Raw genomic sequence first — 16,255 nt, 5'->3', positions numbered from 1 at the left:
GCTCCCACACTCATTGGAAAACTTTGCCCAAACTCAACCAGCGGACACGAGAGTGGTAAAGTAAGTCCTGGTGATCCGCATCAGTTTCCTCCAGAAACTTAATAAACTGACGGTGCTGAAGTCTCTTTGCTCGAATGAAATTAACAAGCTTTACGACTGGATTAACAACATGATTAAGTTATAATATAGACTTTCACAATGATTCCTGGTGAATAATACAGTGAAGAAAAATAACATCTTGGTTAGGGTTCTCCTCTTTCACTTTATCCTGAATTCTTTTTAGCAGTCCAACATTTTTTCCAGTTAAATTTGGAGATCCATCTGTCGTGACGTTAGCAAGTTTACTCCATGGTAGCTTCATTTTCTCGATGACAGTAGACACCCGGTCATACAAGTCCTTTCCCCATGTTTTTCCTTTCAGTGGCTCCATGGCTAAAAACTCCTCCGTAATTTCAAAATTGTCACTAATCCCTCGGATAAAAATTAAGAGCTGAGCAGTGTCCTTTACGTCATTACTTTCATCCAATGCTAGTGAATAAAACTTAAAGAACTCTGCCTTACTATTTAACTTGCTGGCCAAGTCTTCATCAATCAGTTCCACTCAACGAGTCACTGTCCTGCGCGATAAGCTGAGTTTTTCAAACTTGCCTTTGCTCTCTGGACACAAGAGACCTGCTGTCTCTATCATATATTCTTTCAAAAACTCGCCTTTAGAGAGAGGTTTGCTAGCTTTTGCTAATTTGAATGATAGCATAAAACTTGCTTTGGTAGTTGTCTCTTGAATTTCAGTTTGTCCGTGAAAGACATTTTGCTGAGCCTGTAATTTAGCCATCATCCTCTGTGCAGTAGCCTCCCGTTCTTGAGGTGACTGCTTGCTAGCATAGTTGCCATGCTTTGTGGCAAAGTGACGGCTGAGATTGTACTCTTTGAAGACTGCAAGTGTTTCCTGGCATATCAGACATACCGGCATTGATCGGACTTCGGTGAAAAAATATTTTGTTGTCCATTCCCTCTTAAACACTCGGGATTCACTGTCCACTTTCCTTTTCTTTGGTCCACTCATGTTTAATATTGGGCTAAAACCAACAGTACCATTCTCTTATTAAATTCTTTACCAAAATAAGACAGTAAAGTATAAAAACAAGTGATTAAATTTGCTCTACTATAACATTTTTGGTCTTCTAAAAAATATATATATAACAAAATCATCTGAAAAAGTTCAGACATGGGACAGAGGCACACCCTGACCATAGAGAACAATCCCTTTCCTCCATAAGAAACTTGTGTATCTTTCACACAGGCCCTTTGTTTTGGTAACACACATAGCTGCACATTGCTGTGTCTTCCAGACACACTTGTATGGGAGGTGCTAGGGCAGTGCAAAACATGGGTAACCAGTAGTTACCACTAGCACTTCCGTTACTGGCAAAAAATAGCCGCAGTGCACATAGTGTGAAAGAGCCCATTATCAATGTCAGATTGCATCCACTGGACTCTATAAAAACAACCAAGTGCCACTTTTAAATGCCCATTGCAACAGTTTTTCTTATTAAAAGCTGGAAATGGCAGGATATTTATATATATATATATACCCCTACTGTGACAGCCTGGCAGAGCATTACAAAGAAGAAAACCCAACATCTGGTGATGTCCATAAGTACAAGACTTCAGGCTGAAATTACCAGGAAAGGGTTTCATCCAAGTATTAGATATGAACATTTGATTTTCAGTTTTTCATTTGTCCAATTACTTCTGAAACCCTGAAATTAAGCGATTTTGTAATAAAATCTTTAGTTCATCACATTTCTATACAATCTTTTTGTTCAACCCACTGAATTAGGGTTCGTTCACACTAGCCGTGCTGCCGTTGCAGTGTGGTGCAGTACTGCAATGCAGCGCAGCTAGGGTTAATGCAGGGTACACAGGTTTCCATCATGTTTGCGTTGATGCTAATGTGCGGTGGTGCATGTTAACACAAATGCCCTGTAGCACGCATTTTTACAGGCGCAAGGGGGAGAAGCAAACTCAGCGCAAAATGCATTTGTTTTGCCGCTAACACATGCGGTTAGTGGCCACAGTAGTGTTACTGATACCACATCCGTATCAGCAAAAAAATGCAGCCGCAGCATGGCTAGTGTGACATGTCCTCTGTGTGTCTTTTTTCCTGCTGCGCGCGTCCACAGTGGGAAAAAAAAACTGCAATGGATACAAGCCCTAAAAGCTGAAAGTCTTTGTTGTTTTATTAACAAGTCATTGTGATGTACAGAATGTGGGAAAAGGAAAAAATTGTGTTTGAGTAGAGCTCTTAATCTTACCTCAGAAAGGCTCTGATACTGTGCTCTCCAGGGGCGTGTCTCCTTACATCACCACGATAACGTGTCTACGCATTCCCAGGGTGATGTCGGGAGACGCGTCCGCAGGCATTACAAGGAGCCTCTGGAAGATTGAGAGGTTGTTCCTTCTACTGAATGGGCAGATATAAATCTGCCCACTCAGAAGAAGGAGCTGTGGCCGTGTTTCCCGACGTTGCCATGTTAACACTGCTGCTGGTGAAGGAGCGGAGGGGAGAGCAAGAGAGCCCTCTATTCTTTCGGCTCCACGGGCTGGATAGAACAGCCGAACGGGCCGGATCTGGCCCGCGGGCTGTAGTTTGCCCACGGCTGATCTAGAATCTTGATAATGGGATATAGAAGTAAATGAGACGACATCCTTGCTCGCATGGAACTTATTCTATTTCTTGTTTTTCTCTTGGAAAAACATTTTGGTGACTTCTTTCATAAATATATACAGATTTACTCTTTCCATGATTTCCAAAAGAGATCTAAAGTCTGTTACTACTTGTGAACCTTTCTAAGCCCTAATTTTTGTTAAAAGTGAGTATTTATATGTAGGACTACCCAACCCTGAGAACATGTGTCTGGAAACTTTGCAGCAGCTGGAAAATTCTCATTCAGGAAAAAAGGGGGCGGGGGAGGTCCTGCTTTTTTTTTTTTTTTTCCCTATGAAAAGCAAGCCAACGTTTATTTTTAAAGCTCCTACAAGATGGGAAGTATTTGAAGTCTGCTGTTGAATTTCAGATGTTGGCCTATATTGAATGACATTAGAAAACTCTTTCTTTGAGATGTTTAAATGCAAAGCAAAGGGAATTTGAAGATGAATGAGAATATCATCCACAGGCTCTATGATCTTTCTTATATTGAAAGTTGTTTATTTTTAAAGATTTTCCACATCATTTTTATTTTTTACAAATTTATATCACAGAATCGTTCTTATATTCAGAAAATTCAACTTCATGCCATGCTGGGTACATCCCAAATTTCAAGTGACATAAGTTCTGTGGGGTCCCAATATGCCTGAAGTCATCTGAGCCATATCATGTTTGATGGTGGAGGTATTGTGTCCTAGAGATGAAAATTGGGGATGTGGCTCACAGATCCTGATTCTGATGGGCCATTTGTCATCTTGCTTATTGGCAATTCCAGAGGACATAAGTGACAGGCTCAGTATATTTCAGGATGGCTCCAATTGAAGCAGCTTCCATTGCTGTGTGAGTGAGCACAGGAGACTGATCTGGCCCTTTCCTCTGATATGTGTTAGGTCCCATCCGGAGAGAATGATGGACTAGCATTTAATTACCTCATGTAGTTTTCACAAATATTTTGACCATATTAAAAAAAATTCTTTAACAAATAATATCCCTGAAGTAGGTTATTTTGTCATGTATTTTAAAATGGTTCTGTGATATTGTCTGACATGGGATAGAATCTTATTAACTGTAGATAGTATCTAATGATTTCTTACTTTGTAAGATAAGAATGTTACTCTTTCCATAACTTTTTCTTTCTTTAATACCTTCTAGTGCTCTCATTTGTGCTTTTAATTTTGTATTATTATGCTTGATATCCTTTAAATTTGTTTTTTAACCACAAAACAAATATAGTATTTTGTTTTAGGTTGATTCTAAAGGTAAAACTCAATAAAATGTAATTATTATTCACTGCTGACAAAAGTAATATACTATGATTACACTGAATTATTTCACACAGTGTTTTGTGTTTCTTAGAGTTCCTAATTGCTTTTATTTTTCTTTGCATCATCTACTGTTACCTACCTTCAGCTTCTCAGTAGGTAGAATGAAATCTTTGAAATTCCTTCTTTTCCTGGACACCTTCCTCTGCCCCAGGCTGGAGTATCTGCTGGGTAGGCACTGATCCTCCCTGGGTCCATGTCTTCCTCTTTCTCACTTTATTTCCATGTGCTGCCGAAGCAAATCCTCGGAAATCTGCAAATAAAGGGCATATAGGAGGTAAATATTCTGAATTTCTACATATCTAAAAATGACTTGATTAATGTTTTTGCTAAATCAAGAAGTGTAGCTTAAAAATAATTTTCTTTAGGAAATTTGGAGACATCGCTCTATTTTTAACACCCAGTATTACTGATAAGAAATCTGATTCTTGTTCCTTTGAAAGTTGCTTTTTCTCCCCTCAATTTTTAGAAACTTATTTTTAGGATTTCTGAGTAAAATATATCTAAGTATAGTTCTTTTCTTGATAGGCCCTTTTGATGGGCCTGTTATTGGGTCCTTTCATTCTGAAAACTTGTGACCTTTAGTGGTGGGAATTTCTTTTAAATTATTTCTCTGATTATTCTTTCTCCTCTGTTTTTTGTCTTTGGAATTCTCTTTAGAAATTTTAGTTGTTGGGCATCCAAGTTGGATTCTGTACATCTTTTCTCTTGTGTTTTCCATTTTTCTTTCAATGAATGTTTTATTTAACTTGTTGGAAGACTCATTCAAAACTATTTTCTTACCTTATATTGATTTAAATATTTTTTACTATTATACCTTTAATCTTCTAATACTCTTTCCTATTCTCTGTTCCTTTTTTTTTTTTCTTTGTAGAATTCTGTTCTTGTTTATTAAAGATTTTTAAGTTCCTGTTTGTTCCCAAAATTATTCAGGTTTCCTCAAGGTCATTTTTACTTATTTGTTTGTTTGCTTATAGTAGATATTTTCTTTAATCTTTCCAACTTTCTTCAAATGTCTTTCAATAGTCATTATCCAAATATATTTAAGAATGAAAATTTTACTGGCAACTCAGGGTCATAGAGATGATGGCCAGGATCTTACCTTTTACAGTGTTTCCCAGCAGGGTCTCTAAGTTTCTGATTCTTTTGATCATCCTCCCTTCTTACATGTATCCAAGTTATCAGTCTCTGTTCAATTCTATTATCTAGAATTTTGCTAGAATGTTTCATCAGTTCCCATTTTCTTTGTTTTTATAGATTTATGAAAATTAGTATTTTTGACTTTAATGTTAATGGGAACCTAAAAATGCATAGAATAAACTGATGAGATCTGTTTGCCATCTTGAGCTGGAAACCAGTATACATCTCATGTCTTTTTACAGTTACATAAGAAGTTACCGTGTGAAGTACTTTGGTACTACCTCACTAAGGATAACTATGTTTCATTTCATCATTTATTTTCTTAGAGAATCAGTATTATCTCCATTATTTTTAAAGTAAGAGTGGTAATGGATGTTGACCTTTATTATTTACTTCCCTTATGGTACCCTGTGTCTTCTTAGAAGCGGTTGTTATGGCTATTACTAATATGGCTATTAGTAATATTACTAGTAAATTATAATGTTACTAATAAATTATTCTTGTTTAGCTCATTTTATAAAATTAGTTTATGTTTAACTATAAATCCAAACTGCTCTATCATAAAAGGGAACATAAGTTCAATTATTAATATAAACACAAGGAGCACAGACTACCAGTAAATCCAAACATAAACGTGTGGAATGAAGTAATAGATTTGTTTTCATTTTAAAAACTTCTGACTTTGAAATAATTTTAGATTTACCGAGACAATACATAGAGTTCTTGTATATCCTTCACCCAGCTTCCTCTGTGGTAGCTGTGGTACCATGGTTCCCTAACTATAGTATATTTATCGAAACAAAGAAATTAACATTGGTACAGTACAATTAGCTATACTTCATACTTTAACCAGACTACACCAGTTTTTCAATTCTGTTTTGTGTGTGTTTGCTTGTTTTTCTGTTCCAGGATCCAGTCTAGGATACCACAAGGACCATGTCCCCTTAGTTTCCTCCAATCTGTCATAGTATCTTGGTTTTTCCTTGTCTTTCATGACCTTTCAGTTTTAAGAATATAAGTCAAATGTTTTATAGACTAGAACTCAGTTTTTTCCCCTTTTTTTGTTATGGATGGATGAGGCTTTTGGATTCTAGAGAAAAGTACCCTTTTCCTTGTATAAAATGTATCTATATATATAAAAGGCTAAGTGACCAACCATCCATTCGTCCAAGTTTGTCCGCTGGTGCATATGATGCACACTGGCAATTTAAAAATAAATGACTTGCTTTCTTAGGATATATTCCTAGGAATGGGATAAAATAAGCCAGTCAATGAAAGAAAAATACCACATGATCTCACTCATTTGTGGATAATAAAAAACATTATAAACTGATGAACAAAAAGATAGATACAGAGGCAGTAAAGCATCAAACAGACTGTCAAATTACAGCGGGAAAGTTAGGGAGAGGTGGGGGAAATAAGAGATCAACCAAAGGATTTACATGCATGCATATAAGAATAACCAACGGATGCAAAACATTGGGGGGGTGAGGGCATGTATGGGGTCAGGGAGGGCAATGGTAAGATATGTACACATATAATACCTTAGTAAAAAAATTAAAAAAAATAAATAAACGACTTGCGAATGCGCGATACATATAAAGCTCTCGCTGGCACCAATCGCACACGTGTATTTCCATCTGTCATTGTCAATTGTGAATTTGGTAGTTTTTGTTGACATTCTGAGGCCGAAAGAAAGTGGTGGTGTCGCGTACGTCCGACTGACCAACCAGCCGGTACATATGACGTGCACTGGCAATTTAAAAATAAACGTTGACTCGTGCATTGAGTGATGATTCCATCGATTCAACAGATGATGCAGAAAAGGAACATTTTCCCATTGAATTTCTTAATAGTATTACTGCTTCAGGAATGCTGTGTCATAAATTAAAATTGAAAGTGGGTGCAATCATCATGCTATTGAGAAATCTTAATAGTAAACGGGGTCTTTGTATTGGTACTAGATTTATTATCACAAGATTGCAACCTAACATAATTGAAGCTGAAGTATTAACAGGATCTGTGAAAGGAGAGATTGTTCTGATTCCAAGAATTGATTTGTCCCTGTCTGACACTAGCCTCCCATTTAAATTAATTCGAAGACAGTTTCCTGTGATGCCAGCATTTGCGATGACTATTAATAAATCACAAGGACAAACTCTAGACAGAGTAGGAATATTCCTACCTGAACCTGTTTTCGTACATGGTCAGTTATATGTTGCTTTCTCTCGAGTTCAAAGAGCATGTGATGTTAAAGTTAAAGTTGTAAATACTTCATCACAGGGGAAATTGGTCAAGCACTCTGAAAGTGTTTTTACTGTTAATGTGGTATATAGGGAGATATTAGAATAAGTTTAATCAATTTATTAGTCACTGTATCAATGTTGTTTTTATATCATGTTTTTGCTGTTTTTATAAAATGTTTTTATTGTTTTTATATCATGTTTTTGTTTTTATATCATGTCTTTGTTGTTGTTATTGTTTATTAATCAATTTATATATTATTTTCATATACAATTTACTAGTTTTCTTTCATTTCTGACACCTCTATTATGGGTAAAAGGTGAATAACAATATTAAAATATTTCTTCTAATTAATTTTTTTCAATGTGCACGAATCCATGCACCAGGCCACTAGTATGATAGAGTATGATTTTTACAAATGCTGTGAACTTTGATCACTTGATAAAGGTCATAGCTGCCAGGTTTATTCACAGTTACTATTTTCTCTTTGTTACATTTATTTCATGCAAGTCACTAAGTCTAGCACACAGTCAAGGGGAGAGGAATTAAGTCACATCTTATGGAATGAAGAGGATGTAAAACATTTGAATATATGTTAAAACTACCAGAGTAATTAATAAATATTTTAGGGAGGTTACTTTGAAGCTATTTATATCTTTATCAAAGTCTTGCTCATTAATCTTAGTATTTGTCATTGGATCTAGCAGTTATGAATGGGTGTTCCCATTATTATTATTATTTTAATCCTCACCCAAGTATATGTTTATTGATTTTAGAGAGAAGAAGCGGGGGAGAGAGAGAGAGAAAGGGAGGGAGAGAGAGAGAGAGAGAGAGAGAGAGAGAGAGAGAGAGAGAGAGAGAGAAGGAAGCATTGATGTGAGAGAGAAACATTGGTCCATTGCCTCCCGTACATGCCCTGACTGGGGATCAAACCCACAACCTAGGTATGTGCCCTTACTGGGAATCAGCCCTGCAACCTTTTGGTGTACAGGATGACACTTAACCCAACTGAACCACCTGGGCAGGGCTCTCATTTTTTTCTATTTATCTCCTGTCTTTTAAATTCTTATTTGGAATTCTATTAGGAAGACATATCTCTTCTTTCCCATGATTTATTTATTCAATGATTTATTTATATTATTATGGACTCATGGATATTTATTTTATTCTTTGGGTTATGTGGTCTAAAATTATCATTATTTGTTTTGTTACTCAGGTTGTTTAAGTTGTGGCCATTGGGAGCCATTTTAGGTTGACTCCTGTGCCTTTTGTCATGCCCAAACTTACTTCTTTATTTTAATTAGTATTATTTTAAAAGTATTTAATTAGTATTATTTTAAAAAATAAACTTCTATTGATTTCAGAGTGGAAGTGATAAGGAGAGATAGAAACATCATTGATAAGAGAAAATAATTGATCAGCTGTCTCCTGCACACCCCACATGGGAGATCGAGCCTGCAACCCAGGAATGTGCTCTAACTGGGAATTGAACCATGACCTCCTGGTTCATAGACACACTCTCAACCACTGAGCCATACTGGCTGGGCTTTATTATTATTTTTAACACTTCCATGCTTTCTGGTACTGTAAGATGCTCGAAGTTCATCCACAATGGATGGTTAAATTAACCCCAAAAGTGGACAAATCAATAATCTTATAAATATTAATTTAATGTTAAAGATTGTGTTAGATATTATAAAACAGTGAAGTTTAAGATATAACTTCTTCCTTCAAGGATCCCATAATCTATTTTCAGAGAAAAAAAGGAAACTAATAAAAGATAATGAAAAATATAAGGCAGTATAAGATTAAATTAGTAAGGGCTGGAAAAGCTAAGAAAAGAAGAAAAAAGTGTCATTTAGAGGAATATGTCAATAAAGGAGACTCAGAGAAATGGTTGTAGTTTAGTCAAGTAAAGTAGAATGGAAAAGACATTAAGTGCAGGAATTGTTACTATAGGGTGTGAGAAGCAGTAAGAGATAAAGAAAATCATTTTAGATGAATTGGAGAAATTCCTTGTTTAGTAAGATAAGATTTACTAAAACTGATACAAGAAGAAGTAGAAAATAGGAATAACTTCGTATTTGCTAAATTAGTTGAATTTGTAATTGAAAGCTGTCCCACATAGAAAATTCCTGATGCAGATGGTATTAGTACTGGTAAATTCCTTCAAACTTTTCAGGAAGAAATAATATTAATCTTGAGCAAATACAGAAAATAGAGTTAGAGACAACACTTCCCAAGTCATTGTCTGAAATCTGCATAACTTTATTTTTTTATTTGTTATTTATTGATTTTAGAGAGTGTGAGAGGAAGGGGGAGATGGATCCTTAAAGAAAGATCCATCAGTTAAATTAAAGAATTATTCCAGATAGCAGATAGCATTAAACCTTAGGAAAACATATTTTCAGAAAGACAGTCTTGAAATGAGAGTTACCTGATACATGAAGAAAACCAATGTGGAGAATACACATTGAAAGAGAGAAAAACACACATACACGGAGGGCGGGGAGAGAGAGAGAGAGAGAGAGAGAGAGAGAGAGAGAGAGAGAGAGAGAGAGAGAGAGAGAGAAACATCGATTAGTTGTTCCACTTGTTTATGCATTCATTGGTTGCTTTGTGTATGTGCCCTGACCAGGGATTGAACCTACAATCGTGGCATATTGGGAAAATGCTCTGACCAACTGAGCTACCCGGCCAGGGCAGAAATCTGTATAACTTTAGTACTAAGTCATGATAAGGCCACTATAAAAATATTACACATTGATATCCTCCATGACTATAGATGCAAAAATATTAAAATATTAAACCCATAATTAGTAATAGAGTACAGTGATATATAGAACTAATGATACATCCTGACCAAATTTAAATTATTCCAGGTATGCAAGTATACACTAACATTCAAATAATCTTTCCACATAAATGGAATAAAGGGGAGGAGAAATCATGTGATTATCACAGTAGACTCAGAAAAAAAAACACAAACATTTAACAAAATGTAGCACCTAATGATGATAAAAATTCTCAACAAAACTGGAAATAGAAGGCATTTTTCTTAATCTGATAAAGGGCATCTATGAAAAATCTACAACTAACAATATAAGGCAATGAATACTTTTCTCCTAAATCAGGAAAAAGACATGGGTATCCACCCTTACTAATTCTGTTTAACATTATACTGGAAGTCCTAGCAAATGCAATAGGATTCACTAAAAATAAATTTTAAAAGGTAACATATTGGATAGGACAAAGTAATTAAATGATCTCTATTTGTAAATAGCATGATTGTGAAAATCCTAAGGAATCTAAAAAGTTTCATTTGAACTTAGCAAAAATTTATTGAAATTATCAAGGCCTCGGGATACACATCAATATAAAAATATCAATTGTATTTCTATAAACTAAGAAGTAATTTGAAAATAAAATGAAAAAACAGTACCTTTTATAATACTATCAAACCATAAGATTCTATATTTAGATGAAGAAGTACAAGACCTGTACACTGAAAATTATAAAATACTAGGGGCCCAGTGCATGAATTCATGCACCTTGAAAGGAACTGTAGGCCGAGAGGCTGTGGTGGGCCCAGGGGCAGTTCTCGGCCCATCCTCTGCGCCCCCGGTCCCCTCTCTGCCGGCAGCCCTGCTCCTGCTGCTGCCATTCCCATGTGCTGAAGGCATCGGCCCCGCTTGCACCCACTGATTGGGGACAGCGCCAGCAGCAGGTGCAAGTGGTAGCTGCTGCCCCAATGGTCCCTCAGGAGCAGGGGGAGGTGGAGAAACCCTGAGGGGCAATTGGGCCAGCAGCCACCACTTGTACCCACTGACAGCGCAGAGCGATCAGGACTGGTGCTGGGCACTGGCAGCAGGTGCGATCACCAGGCAGGACTGCGGCACGGCATTCAGGAGCAAAGAGTTTTCAGTAACTACCAGAGGCTTGCCCTGAGTGACTGATGCCCCTCCTTGTCTGGCACCCCCGCTTACCTGCTCCACCCTCCTGCCGTGTCCAATACCCACCATGTTCTGCACTCTGCTCCCTGCTGCTGACGCCTGCCATGTTCATAGCGCGTCCTCTAGTGGTCATAGCAACTGGTTATTTGGTTGTTCAGTTGTTCCACCATTCGGTCTATTTGCATATTGGGATTTTATATATATAGATTTGTGATAAAAATTGAAGAAGACCTAAATCAATGGAGAGCAATACATATTCTAGAATGGAAGACTCAGTGTTATAAAGATGTTGTTTTATTCCCAAAGTAATATATAGATTGAATATGGTTCTCAAAAGGTGGGGTGTGTGTGTGTGTTTTTTGGAGAAATTGACAAATTGGTTCTAAAATTTAATGGAAATACAAGTTCTTATAAGAATCACACTTTTCTCTATATTTTTTATTGAGTCAAACATTTTTGAAAAAAAGAATGACAACATTGGGGGACTCTCGCTCCCTGATTTCAAGACTTACTAAAAGCATCAATAATGGAAAAACACTATTATATATCACAAGCCCAGTAATTTAAATTTGAGGCTAAGTTTTAAAATGGTATGTATAGATCTTGCCAAATTCCATTAAAAGCTACAGTGTCATTTTTGGATTACAATTGAATAGAACAGGATCCAGCAGGATATTGTATCTTTTTTAATGGCAATACAAAGATTTTGTTTTTATCATTCTCTGGCTATGTTGTTATGGTAGTTACCTACTTTCACACAAAATCCTAGAAAATAATGTCTAATTCCATAGATCTATTGTTTTCTAAAGTAGCACATTGTCTAGCTTTTCAATAATCATCAGAGAAGCTGTAAAAACCTATCATGTGTGCCTGTTTAGTTATGGATGGCTATGCATGTTACCTTCCCCATTGGAGTCTGAGCACTTTCTGCCTCACCAATGTCATCCTGTTCTGCTATGCACTAATTCTACATCTTCCTCATATTTGATGAGTTCTTGCCAAGTGCCACTGGCTGGGCCACGCACTCTATGTTGATTTTTACTTAATGCTCACAACAACCTGTGCCAGAAGTATATCATTCTGCATTTTGCAGATGAAGAAGCTGAGGTTAAAGAGTTTAAGTACCTTTCCCAGGTCATACAGTTAGTAAGTGATAAAGCAGGAACACCTCCAGGCAGTCTGGTCCAGACCCCATTCTTTCAAGTACCACCTTCTTATAATTTTTAACATCCTAGTTGTGTCTCTCTCCAAGGTAGTAACATGCATCAGGGAAAGATTATCTTGCTTATTTTAGTGTTCCTTGAATTTTCTTACTTATTGATTGACTCATAAGTATGCAATAAACAGTGGCTGAGTGAATACTAGAAAATTGCTATTGGGCTTTTATGGCGAAAGGGGTCTACAAGTTTAGGCATATAATATGATACTTCGTTTTTAAGCGGAATAAAGAAAAAAAGAACACTAGTATACGATGTTTTAAAACAAGTTTCCATTTATTTTGTATTCCTGTTATTTAGTTTAGATTCTGCAGTCCAAATACCTCCCCATTCTTTGTCATGCTTTTCCCCCTTCTTTTATGCAAAGATAAACGGCTCTGGCTCTGTTCTTTTTTCTTTTATTCCCAATGTAATAATCCAAGGCTACATGCCTGCAAAGCTTTGAAAATACTATCAGTCTTTTTTCCTTGTTTCTTACTCATGACTTAAGCTTTTGGTGCCAAAAATAAAATAAAAGAAAAAATTTAAAAAGCTAAGTGTGACCTTCCTATTCCATTAATCTCTAACCTTCCCAATGCAGTGTGGCTATATGAGCTAAAAGTTCCAAGACCCAGACAGAAGTCTGTGGCATTAAAGGCTGGAACTTCAAGAGAAATTTTGAAGTGATTAATTGATAGGCAGTGACCCTGAAACACACTATAGGAGTGGATGCTGGGATAGCTGGTGGAGGGAAAGCTGTGGGACTATCTGTGTGGGCACTAGAACCACCTGAAACATGCAGATATTTGACTAAAAAAAGGGAGTAGAAATCTAGATGGAGCCCTGTTGAGCCTTGCTCATCACTCTCAACCATTATGATGGAGACAGCCATGAGGAGAAACAGTAATAGCACTCAGGGATATCCACAGAAGGTGGGGTTCCATTTCTAATTGCATCAGGAAAACCCTTGGGAAAGAGGGTATTTGCTTTCACCGAGACAGTGAAGGGTCTGTGAGTCATGCGAAGGGACTGTAGGAAGACCAGATGTTTGCGTTGCTATCTTTGATGGGACATAACACACAAACGTGCCCCATAACACAAGGGAGCTACTGGGTTTCCAATGAGTTCTGTCTCTTCACATAAGAAAGAAAAATGGGAGAAAAAGTGCACTGCTTAAAGCTTAGTGTGTACTTCTGTGGGGCTTGACTGAATAAGACAATATTTGCGCTCAGTTGATTGAGCATCGTCCCATATGCCAAAAGGTTGTGGGTTCTGTTTCTGGTCAGGGCACATACTTAGGTTTTGGGTTGGATCGCCGGTAGAGGAGAGTATGGGAGACAACTGATGTTTCTCTCTCTAAAAAAAAAAAAAAAAAAAAATCATGAAAACAAACATATTCTTGGGTGAGGATTAAAAAAAAAAAGACAATATTTGGTAAAAAAAAATCAAAATAAGTAATTTCTTAATTAATTTATTAACATTCGAATTAATTTAGTATATTGCAACATCATTTGTTCTCGTCAATTTTGTTTGTGAAAAATTTTTCTGAACCTCATAGGCCACAGAGTGAAATGAGGGTAAGAGCCATACCTGAGGCCTTTGGGCTTTGAGAATCCCGAGTTCTAAGCCTGACTGTGCTTTAGTCTTCTCATCTGTAAAATGGGGCCAGTACTCTCCATTGTAGGGCTGTTCTTCAGATTAAAATGTCCATGTATACGAAACCTCTTGCACAGTGCCTTGCAGCAGGTGGGCACTCAGTAAATTGTAGTGCTGCTACCTTTGGACTCATACACCATCCGCAGTTCTTCAATCCTGGGCCTGTTTAGATAAAGGGAAAAGCATATTTCACTTAATTAGTAAAATACATCTGACCTTTAGAAATTTCTAAAAGCAGTGCTGGAAGGTTACTCTTTCCCACTCTGACATTTATACATAAGGAGACTTGGGAGGAACAAAATTAACAAAATTTACTACCATTATTTTAATAATAGCAATACATGCTAACAGTGCTTTCTGACCACAAAGGCTAAGATGGGCAGTGTCCGTGCTGTGGCCATGATCTAACGGTGTGCTTCTCTTTCCTCCAGAAGCACCTTGCCTGTCAAAGCCACACCATCTTCCATGGACCTTCCTTTGTGAAAGGCTTCCATTGAAAAGACCGCGGTGAATACATTGCTTCAATCAAGTCCCTAAAGAACATTGTCTTCCGTCTGCTGGAGGTCTTAAGGTTTGTGTTAATTTACCCATTTGTCTCACTGAAGATATTAATTCTGAGTGATATTTTAAAATGGGTAATAGTCCTTCTCTATTGCAACTAGAACTCTGGAAGTGGATTATGGACAGACTGTAATCCTTTGATGTCATTGGAAGATTGATATCAATGAAAAGAAATTTGATATGCTACTTCTCATACTTATTACTCTGTACTCTGATATTATAAGCTATTAAAAATAGAATATTCTCCATATTGGCTTAAACAAATTTGATTTCTGCATTCATAGATTCTAACTGAACAGATTAAATAAATTTACATCGCATGCCCATATATATCAGATTTTGTTAAGTACTTTCAATTAGTTAAGGCCTTGTGGATGAATGATATTTTTGAAACATTGAAAATCAAAACTTCATTTGTCAATAACAGTTAGTATTATCATTATGACTTTTTTCAAAGTATAAAAAGTCTCAGTGGCCACAATGCTTTCATTTAGTTCTAGCAAGGGCTGCTCACCCTATGATTCATAATGGTAGAAGAGGGTTGTTGTTTCTTTTAATGGGTGTATATTAATAGCTTGAAAAATTACTAACAATAGTGTTGCTTACTCAAGGAAAAAGCTTGCTAGCAAACCAATTTGGAAGTACATGTTTTGCTGTTGATATAGTACAAGTAAAACTCTTTTATTTTCAAAGTGCTTTCTGACAAAAGACCTACCCAAAGGATACATTCAATCCATGCATCTTTTATGGATGGAGAGGATACAGCTTGGTACATTGAATGGGGAAAAACTAAATAAAGAGTGAGGGAAAAGGAACACAGCCCTTTCCCTGGAATAACACATCTTTTCCCACAAACATTTATTTCATTTGGTAGAACTTTTATTCTGTCCATGGTGACAAATATTCTCTCCCCTGAAAGCCATTAACTGTGGTACTGTGTGTGTTTTTTTGTGTGTGTATGTGTGCTTTCCCCCATCTTTTATTTCTACTGAGAAATCAAAGTAGATTTTACTGCAGCGTTGGGCTAGATTCCAGTTTTCCCACTGCACCCTTTGTGTTGGGCCTCATGATTGACTTGCTTTGAAGTGTGAGGCATACCATGTGTATTAGGGAGAAAGTGGATGGGAACTTGTGCCTCCATCTTCAACTCTCCATTCTGTCAATGTGGTAGAATATTGTAATGCGTAGAAACCTAATAAGTGTATGCATAGAAACAGAAGTGCTGGAAAGGACTTGAGAAGCTACCTAAGTATTCCTCCCTAGTCTGCAAACAAGATCTCACTTGAACTTTCTGAATCCAATGAGAATCTATTTGTTTTGAAACCTTCATATTTAGGTACTCACTTTTCTTTTGAACCCGATATAGATTCTTCTTTCTTAGACCTTGTTGTCAAGAAAGCCTAAGTAATTCCTAACCTCCTAGGATAGCAATTTATTTCATCTTCCATGGAAAGAGAGAATTTATTGGTCAGAGTC

General features: G+C 36.7%; 1 protein-coding gene across 4 annotated transcripts in view; it reads left to right on the top strand.

Annotated features, from left to right (window-relative positions):
* The window catches only part of ENOX1 (ecto-NOX disulfide-thiol exchanger 1), a 598,797-nt gene that overhangs the window by 276,989 nt on the left and 305,553 nt on the right, over window positions 1-16,255 (top strand). For all 4 annotated transcript variants that reach the window (XM_080662707.1, XM_080662709.1, XM_080662706.1 and 1 more), the window contains one exon: window positions 14,650-14,789. The gene's annotated coding sequence lies outside the window, so the exon portion shown is untranslated. The remainder of the gene's footprint in view (window positions 1-14,649; window positions 14,790-16,255) is intronic.

The sequence above is a fragment of the Plecotus auritus genome (assembly GCF_963455305.1).
Source record: "Plecotus auritus genome assembly, chromosome: 3".
Classification (NCBI taxonomy): domain Eukaryota; kingdom Metazoa; phylum Chordata; class Mammalia; order Chiroptera; family Vespertilionidae; genus Plecotus; species Plecotus auritus.
The sequence above is the reverse complement of the archived record's forward strand: the minus strand, read 5'-3'. Positions and strand labels throughout refer to the sequence as shown.